Raw genomic sequence first — 18,861 nt, 5'->3', positions numbered from 1 at the left:
TGAAGCACAGCCTACTTCTGTTTTCTCCTGGGGACAACACTTTCCAAAGATGGTTTTACATGTGCAAATGCTGGTGATAAACTGGAGTTTAGAAATCCTCCTAAAATAAGGCTACGACATTGTGTGTTGTGGGGGGAGGGGGAGGGGGGAGAAGAAACATTTATTGACTGACTGCTTCAAACCACCACTTTGACATTGGCACGCAGGAGGTAAAGCAGCAGGGGACATTTTAAAAATCCACCTAAACAGAAATTTTAGCTCTGAAAAATAGGACATGTCTCAGAAAAGAAGAGTGTATAGTAACCCTAAATGTAACACAAATCAGTTACAGCAAAAACAAAAAGGTATCTGATGGCATCCTTAGTGGCTAACAAGTTTTGTTTAACAGATTAGAATGCACTTCATCAGATACATCATGATTCTGATGAAGTGATATGCAGTCCATAAAAGCTTATGCCAGATAAGACTTGTTAACTTTTAAGATGCCACTAGACTCTTAGAAAAATTTAGAAATATTTAAGGATAAAGTGATGGTCTGGTTATCTCAGACTCTGAAGCCCAGAGCATGGGCAAAGTTGAGACAAAGATTGGACCACCTTCAGCAGTCCATGTCGATTATTGGTCATTTTAAACACAAAGCCAGCCATAGACAGGTTATTATGTGAAAGCTTGACCCATTTCACAGGATTGTTGAAAATTCAAATGCCATGGAACTTCTTGAAGGTAGGCAGAATACAAAAGCAATAGAAGTATTTCAATGGGGACGAATGAAAATTAAGACATATTGAATGCCCTAACTGAGCAGGAGGAATGACCCCAGGAAATGCTGAGAAATTGCTTATTGCTTCCTCTTTGACAGTTTAATTATATACTGTATTGTGTAAAATAATAAACAATTCCCAGGTGCACACATGCATATTCCGAAAATGTCTCTCCTTTTGGAAATGATGAACATGTCCTGTAAAATCTCCATAAAATCAAATGCTTGGTTTGTCTCTCAGTCTTTTTCCACACTAATCCTTTAATGTTGCCCAATCACTGCTCATCCATAATCAGGGGGAAAAAAAACAAAATTGGACCAATAGTTTCACATGATCCTTGAGACAGCTTATATGTTATAGTTCTCTACTACAATCCTGTAGTGCCCACAGGCATAATCCTGTTTATTCAGTAGTAGGCCTACTACTGGGCAGGGTGAGAGAAACAGGCAACAGATGCTGGGATACAACAGGGAATCCTCCCAGTTGTTCTGATGAAACGCCACAGCTCTTCCTTTCTATTAAATGAAAGAGTTGTGCATGACACAGAATCTGTCCTAGATCCCAAAGCTCAGGTGTGGTAGAAGACGCTGTTTCATCATAAGTGTTGAAATAAGGTTCCACTCGCAGTCTAGCTGACATGGAATGGGGAGAGAGCTCATTTTATCAATTGCCTCTCATATAAGAAGGAGTTACTTCTGGGTTTGTTTTTTTTTACTTGTGAGTCACTTTAAAACTAGGTATTTTTTGAAGTAAAGAGCTGGAATGAAATCGTTATGTTTTCTTGTAATGATCATGGCTGTAATTCATTACTTTTCAAGAAAATGGAACAGCTGATCTGTCACTAATTCATTAGGGGGTTTGCTGACTCAGGAAGAGCAAGAGGACCAAGTGGGAGGAATGTCACATGGGTGGTTACTTCGTGTTGCAAACTGAAATAAGTACTTTATAATGTTTGTCTGAACTAGCCACTTGGGTAAGCCCAAGCATTGTCTTATATTGTATTTTGGAATGCAATGGCACAAGTACAACAGTAATGGTAATTCATTCTTTAAAAGTAATTCAGTAAGTTACTTTTTGGGATTGCAGTACAATAACAGGTAATAACATGTTGAGTGAACGGAAAAATAAGCCTAGCCTTCTAAGCCTACCTTTTTTATGTTCCATCTAAAAAATGTGGTAAAGTAGTCCTCAGCACCAGTAAGTCCAAAAGGAGGAAGAACAGGCATTCCTGGCTACAGAAAGACTTTGGCAGGGAAAGATCACTGAATGAGAGCATGAAAAGCTGGCACCTGGCAGGATTTCTATAAATTAGCCAGATTGATTTTCAGACCAAAATCTTGTGAGAGGCTTACCCTGTCATAACACTTTGCTCTCCCAGTGTAAGTACAGTGGGGGCTCGCTATCCATGGGCTTGCCATCTGTGGGTTTAAGCATCCACAGATGGCAAGCCCCATTGCCCTCAATGGCAGTGTGTGCATGTGGCTGTGCTAGTAGCCACATGCACATGTTGCACCACCATTAGGGACAATGGGACTTGAGGTCTTGCTTTTTTTTTTTATCCGGGGTGGGGGGGGGGTCCAGAACGGATCTCCCACAGAAAGAAAGGTCCAATTGTAGTTTTACAGATATTGTGGCAGGTGGTATTCTGTACTTCCTTGCACAATGCATTTGCATGAGTGTGGAAGGGCATCCAGGGCTCCCAAATGGTGCTCTACCTCATTCACAAGTGATTGGCCAAAAAAGAGTGCCTGAAAACCATCCACATGTCTTTAGGCATTCAGGAACCACAAAGCAGCTTCTGCTGCCCTTCTTGACAGCTGCAGAAAGTGCACAAGGACAACCAAGGTGCAACCCAATGACCAGCCATTGGCTGGGTATGCAGCTGTGCCCAGGAGCCTCTGGCTAGAATAGCTGATAATCTGTTCTGGTGATAGAATATTCACACTGTGATAGAATAGCCACCATGAAAAGTTGACACTTAGAAGATGGAGAAAACTTGCTTTGTGCTGTTTTAGAAGGAAAACCAATAGATACTAACTAGAAGAAAATAGATTTCAACTAAGCATTAGGAAAAACTTCCTCACAGCAAAAACTGTTCAACAGTGGAACAGACTGTCTGGGAATGTGGAGGGCTCTTTTTTACCAAGAGCTGGGTGTCCATCTGTCAGGCATGGTTTAAGTATAGATTTCTTTCATCAGCAGGGAGTTGGACTGAATGAGCTCTTAAGGTGCTTCACAACTCTTCATTTCTATGACTGTATGATTCTATATTTTAAGATAATGCAAAGGCTTTCTTTAGCCTCCAAGTTTAAGTTCAACCCTCTAGTACTAATCTTAGTACATTTGTTGAAAATGACCAGTAAATAAAACATTAAAACATTGATACAAGCAAATACTGTTGGATTCATCCCTTGACATTTTCAGTATAATCTAAGCAATACTCAAGGTGTTAAATCTGCTGAAAGAGAATTGTTATATAAGAGCAAGCTGTGGAAATCTATTGTACTAACTGAAAGGGAACAACCTGTCTCCTTGGCAGTTCTGTTTTACCTGAGCTATTGATTATCCACCAATACTTTTTAAAGTTACTGCAGCAAAATAGCACTTCTATTAGATCTTTGGTTATCCATGTATGATTAGCAAGCAGCTAAGTCAACCACCCTACACATTGCTTTCCTCTTACATGCTTTCAACCTAGCATTTGTTTAATAAGGTCTGTTAATATCACCGCCTTTGTCCTATGGCCGGAAGGCACATCTGAGGGCCCATGGGCCCAGGAGTCTCTATGGAAACAAACCTTCCATATGTATGTGAGAACCACATGGATCTGGACATCATGAGCATTATTTCAGGCATGGCTGGCTGATCCCATGTCAGTGGTAAGTGTACATTGGCTTTTACTTTGAGGTTTAAATGAGCTACCTAAGGGGAATAGACTCCAGAACCTTGGATTCCTTTCTTGAAGTGTGGACTCAAACCCAGATTTACTGAGAAGGAAGCTGCCAGCTGCCATTCCATTATCTACACAAATAAGCATAGCTACTCAGCAACCACACAGATATACTTCACAGTTTTGCTCAGAACAGATAAAAAATGTTTCATGAAGATATACACTTGGCGTGTTTATGCAGAAAGTATTGGACAAGGTGGATCCTCCATACCTGCTTTCTTCATCAAGGCTCAAAAGATGGGGATAACCAACTCTCCTTTGCTGCAAAAACATTACTTTACCTCAAGTGGAGACAGAAGATTTTGAAGAGTCATTAAAAGGTATCATATTAGCTATGTTGTTTTTATAATTAGCGGGTTTATGATTTGATTTCATAGAATCGTAGAGTTGGAAGAGACCACAAGGGCCATCCAGTCCAACCCCTTGCCATGCAGGAAATCTCAATCAAAGCATCCCTGGCAGATGGCCATTCAGCCTCTGCTTAAAGACCTCCAAAGAAGGAGACCCCACTACACTCCGAGGGAGTGTGTTTCACTGTCAACAGCCCTTACTGTCAGGAAGTTCCTCCTAATGTTGAGGTGGAATCTCTTTTCCTGCAGCTTACATCCATTGCTCCAGGTCCTGTTCTCTGGAGCAGCAGAAAACAAGCTTGCTCCCTCCTCAATATGACATCCCTTCAAATATTTGATTTGATTTAATTTAATTTAATTGCCTCAAACAGAAAAATTTATTCAGCAATCCAAAGGTATATCTAGTTATTTATAATAGTGCTACAAGTTCACTTTAACTTCCTTGGCAACATCCTATGGAATCCTGGGATCTATAGTTTAGATAGGGCTGTTTAGAATTTTCACCTGTAGTGTGAAAGAGTCCCAGAGCAATCACGATAATCATTAATTTTAAAATGAGATCAAATCAGTTGACCAACATGTTAAGATAAAAGAACATTAGGAGTATTCAGAGCCAGTAAAACATTAAATAGTAAAAGCAAAAAAATGGAAATTGAGGGCTGAATGCTTGCTGGAAGTGAGAGGTTTTTGTCTGGCATCTACGGCCCTGAACAGACAGGCACCCAAGTACATACTCCATACATACTAGGGTTGCCTGGGGGTGTCTCTTTTAGACACCTGCAACCCTAGTACATATGGAGTACGTATGAAATGGCGGTGCCCTGTTCAAACAGGCGCTGCCATTTTGACATAACAGAGGCCTAGCGTCCGCACATCACAGCGTCCAGGTGATGTCGTGAGTGCACCAATGGCGCACTGTGGCATCACTTGCACGCCGCAAAAAGAAGCCGCTTTTTGCAGCTTCTTTTTCTGCTGCCAGGAAGCCTCACTGTTTGGAAGCTGAGGCTTCCTGCTGGCAGAAATGGAGGCGGCGGCAGACCACCCTTTTTGGGTGGTCTGTATCCCGCCTACATCTTATTAATAAGGGTGTTCTGCATTCCACATGGAGTGCAACTACTGAGAAGACTCTTTCTCTTCTAGCTTCCATTGTACCACTCTGGATGGCCCCAAAAGAACTGAAATTTTTTTAATCATCTAGCAGCTACAGGGAGAAGGTACTCTTTCAAATTAACTGGCCCCAAACCTATTCAAAGTTAGCACCCAAAGTTACAGCTTGCATTAGAAAGAGCAGGAAACAGATGGAAAATAACAGATGGAAAATACTGCCCTACCCTTCTCTGGTGTAGTAGAGTCTTGGACTGCAACTCTGGAGATCAGGGATTGATTCCTCATTTGGTCATGAAACCCACTGGGTGACTTGGACAAGTCACATGCTCTCAGCCTCAAAGGAAGGCAATGGCAAACTACCTCTGAACAAATGCCAAGAAAACCCCCTGATAACCCTTAGCATTGCCATAAGTCAGAAACAACTTGAAGGCACACAACAGCAACAACAAACCTTTCTCCTTCTAACCTGTGCTTAAAGATGTAATGCTTATATCTACTGTTCACTGAAGTCAGGTATTCAGCTTTATATTGCAACCTTCCAGATGATTAACTTACAACTTCAGGGATAGAAGTACAAATGGATGCTGTTCTCCATGTTTGCACCTTGCATTTCCACAGTCGTGAACAGGAGTGGAGAAATTTTTGTGGCTTCCCATCAGCCTTAGCCAATATTGCCAGTGGTTGGGAATAATGGAAGTCATTGTTGTCTAACATTAGGGCAAAGAGGCTGCCCAGCATCTTGAAGTGAGTTCAAGTGTTGCCAGAATTGCACAAACAAGAGTGAAGCTTTCTAATTGGTACCCTTGGGACAGTGTATGCTTCTGATCGTTGCTATTGTTAAGCAAACAGGCATAATTGACAAATGAGCTGCACAATTATTATTAATACTAGTATGTATACTATGCCTGTGTTTAATGCCATTTTAATCATGCTACAGTGCTGGGTTGGTGTATAAACCAGAGCCAAGAAAAGTGACACCACTAACTGCCATGGCTCCATCCTATTGAATCTTAGGATTTGTAATTTTGTGAGACACTAGCACTCTTCAGAATCTCAGGATTTATAGGATGGGTCTACAGCACTTAAAGTGATATCAAACTGCATTATTAATATGGTGTAGATGCCCCCAAAGTTTCTTCTACTAGTAGTAGTAGTAGTAGTAGTCTTCTCCCCCCGCCCAACACTCCCTTCTCTCTCCCTCTTTCTTATTCCACCTTCTTCCTCTACTAGTAACAGCTGTGGGAGAAAGAGTCCATTCTTACCAGAGGTCTACACTGGAGGCAATCTGACAAAATATAGCATATGTACCTCCTTTAACATGGCAGTCTCCTGCAAAAAAAGTTGCACATGCTCATAAGCAAATGAGTTAGATTTTAACAAGTCTACTCAACTATAAGTTGATCTCATGTATTAGTCAAGGGCAAGTTTTGGAGCCAAAGTTATGGATTTTAGTATGACCCATGGATAAGTCAAGTGTAAAACTTTGAGGCTTCTCAGCCATGGACAAAAGCTGTTTCTTTGCCACAGTGAAGAAGCACCAAAGAACCCCGGTTGCAGCCATTTTTTCATTGGAGTGGGGTTAAACAGTCACAGGCACCCTTTGCCCCTTCAATCCTGCCAAGAAAGCTACTTATAGGAGCTTATCCCTTCAGCTTGAATAACCTGGTTTATCTCATCCGAATTCAAGCTGAAATCAGGAAGCAGCCAGGTCCTACCATGAGGATTTTGCCACCAAAGTTGCTGGGTCTCAGGTGAGCTCTGGTGGCCATTTTTCCAAGTCGGAAAGCTCCTGGCTTTGAAATAAGGCTGCCAGAGGTCAGCTGGGACCCAGGCTACAGGCAGGCTGTACTCACTTGGCGGTTTCAGCAGCAAAATCCTTGCAGTAGGACCCAGCTGCCTCCCAGTTTAGGCTTGAATTTGGGTGAGGTAAATCAGGTTATTTAAGCAGAGCGAAAAGCTCCTTACAGTAGACTCTCCTCGGAATGGAAGCTCTTTACTGTTGGCCCATCCACAGTTGTTTGCAGCTTCTCACAAATATAAAAGGGGCTAAGACGGGGAGAGAGAAAACGTGTTTGTGTATGTGTGCATGTATGCTGGACTAGGGAAAATGGGGAGAAAGATGTGTGTGTGTGTGCGCGCGCGCTTGTGACTGAATCATCTGTTGCTTCCAAAGAAATAAAAATCACCATGCAGTGTCTTCTTCCAGCAGCCCATTCTCAAATAAGGAGGGAAAGTGGGAAGGAAGGTGTATGTGTCTGTGTTTGCCACTGAATGAGCTGCCACCAACAGCATTACCATATTGACCCATATATAAGTCAACTCAGGATTTTGGGCATAATTTCTCGACTTATAGACAAGTATTTATGATATGTTAAAGTCTGTGGCAGCTGGCAGCTTCCATGTTAGTGGTGTGGTAGAACTGTTCTGATTTTTTGTACGATCTTTAAAGGAGCTAACCAAGATGATGAACTCTATCTCCAGAACAATTCTCTTAATGTTTGGACTAAAACCTGGAGTGGATTCACTGACCCAGAAACATTGGCACCATCTGCCATTTAAAGTACTAAAGTGTACGGATAGACTGGAACCAATTATATTTTTCTATTTTTTTAACAACCCAGAGATGAGTTATAAATATTCAGCAAGCAGACCTGCTAACTTTCAAAATGACTTACCACATTCTGAGTGTGTCGAAAAACAGACACCCTAATGCATTATCCATTTCCAATATTTTCTCAATGCAGCCTAGCATTTTCTTATGACTGTGTGTTATTCCAAATTTTCCATTTGTAATTTTGTTTTTATCTGTAGAACCCCAAAATGCTGAAAGGTGTAAAGGTAAAAATTTTAGTGTCAGAACAATACCAATGGTGTAGAGATCTGAGTGCAGTTATGGGGGGAAAGATGCCTGTAGGCACCCAAGAAGTCATGTTGTTCTGTTAATAGCAGGCACAGTACCATCCTGTGGAGGCTAACCAATGTCTCCTTATGGCACCAGTTCTCATCTGTAGCCTTGTTTTCTAATTTAATTTATTTTTTTATAATACATACAATAAAATAATACAACAATAAGACATAGTCTAAGACTTATTTAATCTACCCTTTCTCCCCTTCCCCAATCATACACTTGTATAAAAAGCTTCACTGTCAATCCTCTTACTTAAAAAAGTACCTCTATTTAATTATCTATGTTCATTTAGGTTAATTATATCTTCCACTAGTCATTTATCCAAAATTTCACCCGATCTAATGATGGATTGAATCTACTCTGACACATGTAACTGATAAATGCTTTCCGTATGACTCTGAATATTTTTTTTATTTTTTTATTTTTCAGATAAAGGTATGGCCCAAATTCTGTTTAACCAATTCTGTATCGAAAGATTCTCCATTTTCTGCATATTTCAACTATCCTCATCCTCGCAGCACAGACCAAAAATAATATAAAGTTTTAACTTGGTAAATTCTCATTTTCATTTTCAAATTCAGAAATAAGAATCTACATAAGTAATCTGCAGCCTTTAATTCAATGGGCCATAGCTTAGGAAAGCAGAAGGCACAAATATAAGACTAATCTTTAAAGAGCCATGGGATACTATCAGGGCCTTGATTGTTATTTCTTATGCATGGTAGGGTGGTGAATCTGATGTGGCATTTAGTTCAAATTTTAAAGGAGCTATCCTTATCATTGGGTATACATTGGGAGGAGAGCGCAGAACCTTGGACAGCTCCATTAAATTTCAAACTAAAGCTGAGAGCTGATGCACTGCACTTCTGACATCAAAGCTACCAGTCACTGCTCACTGTTCATGGAGAGCCAATGTGGCATTGTGGTTTAGGAGACCAGGTTTTGCTTCCCAGCTTGGCCATGAAACCCATTGGGTGACCTTGGGCAAGTCACATTCTCTCAGCCTCAGGGAAAGGCAATGGCAAACCTCCTCTGAACATATCTTGCCAAAAAAACTCCATGATATGATTGCCATAAACTGGAAACGACTTGAAGGCACATAACAACAACAACAACAAACTGCTGTTCAAATAAGATCAAAAGCCACGGAAATGAACTGTGAATATGAACTTGCAGAGGCTGGGCCAAATTCCAGCCCAGAGGAAGTGGGAGAGCTCTTCTTTGTGTTCATTTGTATTGTGCATAGAAAAACCTCACATCAACACAGCTTTCATTATTCTAACACTGTACCAACAGCAATCCTCAGGTGTTTCTCAGTGCAAAGAGTACAACTGGGATGCACATAAACAGAAGCATCAAATCAGCATGGAGATGGGGTAAACAACTATATGCAGACAGGCCCTATTAACAGTTTTCTTCCCAATGATGCCTGTGTGTGCACGCACATGCGCGCGCGCACACACACACACACACCTGTTCAGCAAGAGCAGGGCAATTTAGATCTGCTAATGGAAACATCAGTTTTCTAGCCTTCCATTTACTCTGCTCTCCCAGACATTTTTACTGCTTACAAAAAGCAGGTGGAAATGACTGCAATCTAGATCTCGCCAGGCATCTTCAGCACATTGTGGATGCTAATCTGATCTGTTTTCCTTATTGTGTGACGCATTTTCCCTTAAAGCATATTGGGGAAATGAGATTAAATAGGGTGGTAGTTCTGCTGCTGATTCCCAAAAGCAGTCAGCAATCTCCTTTTGGAAAACATCAGTAATCGTAACTGGTAGTTATTGAGGATGCAGAGAAAGAACAAAATGTAAGCATCAGGCATTACATATTACAGCAACTGGAATGAATCTTTTTTAAAAATGCTCTACTTAAGAATAAAGGAAACTTAAACATTTGAATTTATTTATCCAGGACAATGGCTTGCCACTAAATGGAAGGCATGGATATATTGGTGCAGCATCACATCATGTTGGAAGTTCTGTTATGGCAGGATGGGCAGCAGGTTGATTGGGTCCTATTGGTAAATAAGAATTTGAATACCAATCACTGTTTCATCAAATTTCTCTACATCTCACCTGCAACCTCATCCTAGCCTCTATTTATATTGGGCGGTAGGAGCTGGACTGGCCAAATCATTTATGCAATCACAACTCACATTTTTGTTCACTGTAGAGATCAGAATTCCGTACCAGCACTGCAACTCCCACAACCCCTCCTTACACCCATGTTTTATCATCTGCAGTACACCAAAACCCATATATTTCCTTGTTGGTGAAGAAGAGGGGGAGCAAAAGACTAGCATTATCATTATCTTCCTAGAGCTGAAAGCAGAAAAAAATGGCATCATCCATAGGGACCTGCCGAGGTTCCTATGGATGCCTATCACTGTGCCTCCAGGTGGATAGCTAGGCACTTATTTTCTTTTCCTCTGGCTCTCCACCAGCTAGGGAATGGGTAAATTCAAGGGACACAGCTGAGAAAAAGTGGTTTGGGATATTTTTGAGCCATGGATGATATTGAGGGACAACTGTCATCCACAAACAAAAGTATTAATGAGGAACATGCACATTATGAGAGGCTTCTGCAGTTTGCTTTTGCCTGATTCTACTGGGCAAGACTCAGCCACCTCCTGGTTGCTGAGTTAATTGAGCAGTTTGCAGCAATTGAAGGAAATTGAGGACAAAGTGGAGAAGTGGAGGGAAGAGAGAAACTGGGATGTTTTTAAAGCAGCTGAAAAAGTGGGGCAACAAAGGATTAATTGGGACTGTCCCTACTAAATTGGGACAGTTTGAGGCTATGCTATTTTTCACCCATCTCTAGTCCATGAGCCTCAGGACAAGAGTAAAATACATACATATACAATAGATTCCACATGCCTGAGATTGACCTACCCCTATTTTGAATTCTGTGAATAACGGTGAATAAGGACAATATAGGCAAACCACTCACAACTTTGAGCCTTCCAAATGTGGTGACCCGCAACTTTCATCATCCCCAGCCACCAGTACTGCTGCCTCAGAATAATTGGAGTTGTACTCCAGCATAGTATACTGTAATCACTATCATATATAGTGCATATATTCCAGTAACCCTTGAAAGGAGTTTGTGCAATGTTTTGCATAACAATTTGCAAGGCAGAAAAACCTTTCTGGATTTGTGCTTACTGCCTTTCTTCAGTACACTAGGCAGAAATAATTTTTATATGAATGACAAATCTTCGCACTGATAAATAGGCAATTTTGGCTCCAGTAAGTTTCAGATTAGTATAGGGCTACAATACAACTTATCAGATGTGCAAACTAAAAGGGAATGGGACAGTGATGCTTCATGAGACCCCTGTTTTGAGGATGATTGCTTTCATCTTAAAACAGGACCATGAATCTTGTTATCTTCTAGATACAGTTTGACTTCATTTTCTAGCATCCCCTGTCACTGGCAATATTGATTAGGGTTGATGTGAGTTGCAGTCTAAAAGTATCTGGAGGGTTACAAGTTGCATGTCTATCTTAAAACAACCAGAGGGATCAAAAGTATATTTGGTGCACACCACCTTTGAATCACCAATCTATTCAATTCATTTCTTAAAGACCAACAAAGTACAGGTTGAGTCTCCCTTATCCAAAATGCTTGGGACCAGAAGTGTTTCTGGTTTTGGATTTGGGGGGGGGGGTTGGAATATTTGTATATACATAATGAGATATCTTGGAGCTGGAACCCAAGTCTAAACATGAAATTCATTTATGTTTTGTATATACCTTATTCACATAGCTCAAAGGTAATTTTATACAATATTTTTAGTAATTGTGTGCATGAAACAAAGTCTGTGCACATTGATCCATCAGAAGGCAAAGGTATCTATATCTCAGCCACCCATGGGGGAAAAATGGATCTTGGAGCATTTCAGATTTTGGATAAGAGATACACAACCTGCATTGTAAACACAAACTGAATGAAACAAAAAGGAAAGACCCATCAACTAATGTAGTCCTATTGTATATAAAAAGTATTCTCATTTCCGCCTCTACCACATTCTTAATTTAGACTTCAAAATATACATAGAATTCAGATTGCCAGACTCATAATGCTTTCACATAGCAACCAATTTTAGATCTGCTTTGCCAAGGTATCCATGATAAATCATTCAGTGCCTATATTTATTTCATTAATGCAAGTTCATCCCATTTATTTTTGAGAGTTTCCTTTTAGAAAGAAAAATTATCATAACAATTTGCTTGTAATTCTAAAACTGAAGCAATTTAATCTCATTCAAACCGAGCATGAGCAAATACCATCTAGCTTAACTATCCCACGTTAATACATTCAGCATCTGCATCTCACATTATTTGACATTCCATTTTCTGAAGCAGAAAATTCATTTTGTTTTCAAATAAGGTGCATCCATAATTCTAGATGTTTCTACAGTTCTACAATTCTAGATTCTTCCTGGGATCAAAAGAGAATTTTTCTTTTAACTCTTTTATTTATTGCTTCTGGAATTGGTTTCCAAAAGGGTCAGGGCAAAGAGCTGTGGAACAAACATCAGTTTCAAACTTGGCTTTATCAGGAACCATTCAAGCCACTTGGCTGGTTGAGCTTTCTTGGTTCTCTTTTTTCTGATTGTTCTTTGGGGCATTTGTTGTATTGCTTGTGCAGTTGTTTTCAGTAGTTTTGTTTCTGTTCTGTTCGTGCATGGCTTTGGATACATTCTGGGGTAGAAAATGTTGTTACTGACTTGTTACCAGTAGTCGTTCCTGTTGCTGTTGTTGTTGCCTTTATTAATGCCTCACATTTTTCCCACATTGGGACACAAGGCAGTTTACAAATCAAAATTTAATTTAAAACATACAAAACAATAAAACAGAATTAACCAATCAACACAGTTAAAACAATTTAAAATAATACACTTACAATGAAAACAAGTTTTAAAAAGTACAATTCAAAACAATAGATTATCCTCTTAAAAGCTTTTGCCTTAAAAACTTTCAAATCTAAAATCTTATCAGATTTTTTTTTTAAAGTATTTGCCTATTAATGGAAGGACAGCAAGAAAGGAACTATTCTAGCCTCCCTAATGAGAGTTTCATAGCCTAGGGGCAGCCACTGAGAAGGCCCTGTCTCAAGCAGCCATCAACCATTCCTGCAAAGGTGGTGAGAATAAAAAAAGAGCCTCATCTTCGGATCTCAGAGTTCAGTCTTGGCTCACATGAGGAGGTATGGTCCTTTCTACACTCAGGTATAATTATAACCACTAATAGGAGAAGGCTGTACTGAATACTCCAGGTAGACATTATTTTAGGCAAAAGTTTTCCAACCTGGGATCCATAAATGTGTTGGGCAACAACAGCAAATATCCCCAGTCAAAATGGCATTGAATTCTGTTAACAGTGGATGATGGGAGTTGTACTCTAGTAAATCTAGAGTGTTAGGTTAAAGAAGACCATTTTCAAGTTTCTCCAGTTCAGTTGCATTGTAGTCTCTCTCCTACCCACACTATTCCATTTCTGTAACTACTTCCTTGAGAGATAAATCCTATAGAACTCCTACCTGTAGCTCATTTATGAGGAGTTTTCTTAAAAGCCTTCTGGAAGTAGAATGATTAATGTTTCTCTGTTTATTTTATTAGCCTAGTTAGTACTTTAAAAACCCATGTGAAAGAGAGCAACTATATGGATACTTCCTACACCACCCTCCCTCCAGATCAGCCACCCATAATACATTTACTCACAAATCTGTATAATGTTGTGTTTTAAGGGAAGAAAGTTAGAGTGGGCTAATACTCTGTGTGGGATGAGATTTAGCCCAATCTAGACTTTTTTGAGGAGTATAAAATCATGCATAATGCATCACCCGAAGAAGAAAACTAATGCCTTTGTGTTTCTTCATGATACATGACACATACATTGATTATTTTCAGCTAGTGCCTGTCAAGCAATGAAATCATCTTTGTGTTTCTCTCATTTTTCTGAGTTCAGCACACTGCTGAGTACTCCCCGCAAAGCAGGCCCTGACTAAAGAGTGAGGGAGACATTTTAGATCCCAGAGCCTGAAAATCATAGAATATTACATAAGTCCAAAGCTAGTGCTTAGGATTCATACAATGTCCATGAAGAAGAAGCAGAAGAATCCTTTATTATTTTGTAAAGGCAATTTGCTGATGAGTCCAAACTTTGTTCTGAGAGAATTGGCATATTTGCTAGTACCAGAATGACTCTGAGTGTCAAATACTTCTGTGAAACTAGGCCAAGCAAGCCAATTATTATTTCATTCAGTAGCTTGAAACTGGAGGTTGCCACCTGTCTTTTTCTTTACATGAGCAAGAGAAAGCTATTCACAAAATGTCAATTCACAGGGTTTTCACCAATCAGATAGTGTCTTCAGCTCTCTCTGTTTTTAGGACAATTTTTTGGGCTTCTAATTTTTAGGACAATGCTTTATTGCTTCACAATGGTGGGTTAAATCCTATTGGTGATTCCAGCTAGAGTAGACCCACTCAATTCATTGTAGAATAATAAGTCAACACTTTTGTAAATCCAGCTGATTCAGCTGTCCCCTGTCTCAATCCATTGGGAGAGGCAAGTAAGAAGTGGTGGTGGTGGTGATTCTACTTTGATTAGGCATGCCAATAGGACTCAGGCTAAAGTAATCTGGCATTGGTGCGGCACATATCTTATCCAAAATGCAGGTGGAATATTTGGAACATCTGCAGGATCTAGTCCTCATTTATGCCAGCGATGGGGCAACATGGGCCCTCCAGATGTTTTTGACCATAAATTCCATAACCTCTTGCCATTGGCCATATTGGGCAGAGCAGAAAGGAACAGGAGGGCAAAATATTTGGAGGGTCAAGTTCTCCACCCCTCCTTGAACATATGTTTATCTTAGATCAGTTCTTGTTTCTTAGTTGCTGATATTTTAATGTTGCAGATGCTGTTCTGGAGGCATTTGAAATTAGTTCTTTTGGAAAGGAACTTAAAATACAGCAGGTTAAATGTTCATCTTTGGCCTCATTCCCACTGGGCATATAAACCAACTTATCTTGCTCCAAGTCCACTTCAGACCGAGTATTAAAATCATATTCGAATCACGTTTATCGTTCCCATTACCAACAGGAGCATATGGACACAGTTTTTATTAGCTCATGTTTCGTTCCCAATTACATTTCTCCAGTGTATTCTGACGCAGATTTATTTTTCTCCCCATTCCCATTGCGTTTGTGGAACCAGTTTTTCCAGGTTTTTTTTTTTTTTTTACTTTGAACTGTCGCTCAAGTGCTTAGGTGATTAGACATCACTGTGAGGCCTTTTTCTTTGGTGCATTTTGACGCCGATTATTTTTGTTCCCCATTCCCATTGCATCTTAAAATCCATTTTCTTGTTTTTGTTTTGGGTTGAGCAGTCAGTCAATCAATCGCTTAGGCTAAATTACAGTCGGCCCTTGCCTTACGCAGGAGATCTGTTCCAGACCCCCTGCGTAAGGCGAATTCCGCCTATGCTCAAGCCCCATTGGAAACAATGGGGCTTGTGCGTGGCGGTGCACGGAGTGCCATGGACACACGCACCCATTCAATTGAATGGGACGTGTCACCCCTTCCACCCTGCGCGCTCCCCGCAGCTTGAGCGCATACGCTCAAGACTGCGTAAAGCACGCCCGCGTATAACTCAGGCACACTATTTCCACGCACCAAGCCTGGCTCCAACCACAGCAAATCAAATGAATTCAAAGCCACTTAGGCCTTTAGGCGCTCAATCACTAAAGAAAAAAAATAGTTTAAAAATGGTGTTCAGTCGGTCTTCTCACACTCAATGTCTGTGCAGCAGGGGACAGTTATGCCGGGGGGGGGGGTATGCTTACCACGTTTTGAGCTCAATGTAGCAAGTAGCTATGTTCAGAAACCCGACAGAGCACCTAGGCAATTGAAAGCTTAATTTTTTAAAAAAAAAATATTCGGCTACACATGTGATTGCTTCCCACACCACCAAGGAAAGGCTACATGAATGGGAAAATGGCACCAGGAATGCCAGGAAAGAGAACAAAGCGGGTGACACCCCCAGACCAGCCCCTTTAACATTGGCCCTCCCATCCCAAAATACCTAAATCGGACACCCTTGACGTTCCCATTAATTTATCCCGGATTGGACATGGTCCCTAGCAAAAGAACTGCTGGAAACGTGGTGTCAGGATAACCCGGGTTAGACCCACAGCTGATTTGGGTTATCGCTAGAGAATCGATCAAATGAGGATCGAATCTGGATTCTAATGAGAATGATGCCCCTGTAATGGGTATCGAATGTGCATTCAAATGGAAATGATATCCCATAATCCGCTTTATAACCCAGTGGGAATGAGGCTTTTGACACTCTTTGCAAATGAGTTTAGTACATCAGAGAACTGTCAGGCAAAAAAAAACCAAGTGAGTTACCAGCCCCCCCAAATAAACGAGCCTCTTAAAGCAGGAAATCAATCCGACTCTTTGCTGATGCATCTGTATTTTTAAAAGGCCTACCAGGCAGCACCTCCTTCTCTTCCACCTCTGCTTGCCAGAGCAGGAAAGATTCAGCCCAATTTGATGTGCATCCAAGCTTGGTCTCCCTCTGTCATTATGAAGTGAACATTCTGCTGCTGGCTGCAGTATGTTTAAGGCCCCCTCTGCTGGACAAACTGTTGATTCAGCTGTCAGCAACTAAAGAAACAATTGAGTCAGAGTTCCTGGCTCTCTACACAATATGCAAAGAATGCTGTGTCTAAGCAAGAAGACAAAGGAAGCTGTGACAAAGAGGGGTGGGGGTGAGGATATACTTGCAATGCCTGTTCCATTTGGTCTCCAGCATCACTGCCTGATCTGCAATGGGCATCCACTGCATGAAACCCAACTAAATAAAATACCCCCATTCTTTAGCTTTTTGTTTCTAATCCCCCCATCCCCTAGACTGGCCTGTCCTTGGAAGCCTTTTTATCAGCCAACATAAAGATGTTGTCTGCAAGATTAATCCTCCTACTTGTTCTCATGGCAATAAAAGGACTGAACATAAACAATAGCCAGGAACTTATACAGCATCCTCTCCTGTGACATTATATCAGCATACTGAAGATGAGATTAGACATTATTATTCACCCATCCCCAATGAGCCTTTCAAAATCTCCCCTTGGCCTGGCTGAAATTCTAAGCATGTAGAATCATGCAGCCCTACAAATGTTGATCAACTGCAAGTCCCAGCAGTCCTAGCCAGCATAACCAGTGATAATCCATCATTCCCAGCACTACAGGAAGGACCCACTCTGAATGGGAAAGCAATCGTGCTCTAAAGGTTCTCAGGATGGTGACCTTAATATAGGGATAGACTTCACAAATTCTGCCATCCGTTTACTCCATGACTGTTATGTCAGGGATGATGGGAGTTGTAGCTCTTCACCTCTGGCTTGAACTCACCACCTGGTTGTGCACCGCGCTGACCAGTTTTGGCCAGTGGTTATAGCTTAGCAGAGTTACAGAGAATAGGCTGAAGACCCTGACAAACTCTCCAAGCCTTCTCCTCTTATTCCACAGAAGTCTTCACCCTTCTTCTAGGATCCAGCTGGTTCTTGTAGCTTCACCCAAGACACCAGACAACTCAGTAGTCTTAAATAAAAGATCTACTTTATTCTACTATATACAGCTCCAATACAACAATACTCCTCACTATCCACTACTACTATCCACTCTACAACCCACACAATACATTGGGATGCATAGTCATTATTATAGTCAATGCATGATACCACCCACTGTTGTCTGTTTCCACCCAGTAGGCGTGTACATCATTCTCATTGGTTCTCTTGGTTCATCCCACAATTAATGATTTCATCATCTCAGCCTTGACCACTTAACAATTGTCAGGTGTGTCCAATTATCCACTTTACATTTCTTGTCCTTGGCATTCAGGACTTGTTAATTGTATTACCATTTACACCTGTGTGGTTCCCAATTGGCTTCTGCTGAGTCACCCTGACTCTCACATACATGTTTTATTTCACTTACTGTATATCCCATGTTGCTTTTTCCTTGACATGTTAGGCTGATAAACCGGCTGATAGGAATGTAAGACACTTGACCTTAAAAAGCTTAACTGGCTGCCACTGTGAGTCTGAGCACAAGTATCTAAAACAGTTGTAGCCAGGTGGCATTGAACTGTTGTGTAGTCAGCATAGCCAATGGTGAAAGATGCTAGGAGCTGAGATGCTTCAAAAGTACAGTGCTCCCTCGGGTTACGAAATTAATTCGTTCCGCGGCTAATTTCGTAACCCGAAAAACCTTCGTAACCCGAATTGCCATAGGCGCTAATGGGAAAAAAAGCCGCGGCTCTGCCGCGGCTCCATTTAAAACAGCGCCGGCGTTTTTTCGTAACCCGAAAAAACGTTCGTAACCCGAAACAATAAATCCCTATGGGATTTATTCGTATCCCGAAAAATTCGTAAGCTGGGTAATTCGTATCCCGAGGTACCACTGTATCTCAAGGTTCACAATTGCCCAGCCTTGATCTAAAGTGGCATAATTCAATGCCATTAATATATTGGCAAGTTAAGAGAACTCTTTGGAGGCCCTTCTCCACATGCCCTCACCCTTTGCTGAACAGCCTAGAAATGCCTTTGCCTGAAAAATTAATCAGGCTCTCCTTCCTTTTAGCACCCAGCAAAGGACCTTCTCTCACCATCCCTCAAAGCTTTTTGAGAAATTGCTTTGATTATTTATCCTACTGGTCCACTATTATGTTTATATTGCTTTGCTGTTGTATTACCATGACT

The sequence above is a fragment of the Sceloporus undulatus genome, chromosome 1 (genome assembly GCF_019175285.1).
Source record: "Sceloporus undulatus isolate JIND9_A2432 ecotype Alabama chromosome 1, SceUnd_v1.1, whole genome shotgun sequence".
Lineage (NCBI taxonomy): Eukaryota > Metazoa > Chordata > Lepidosauria > Squamata > Phrynosomatidae > Sceloporus > Sceloporus undulatus.
The sequence above is the reverse complement of the archived record's forward strand: the minus strand, read 5'-3'. Positions refer to the sequence as shown.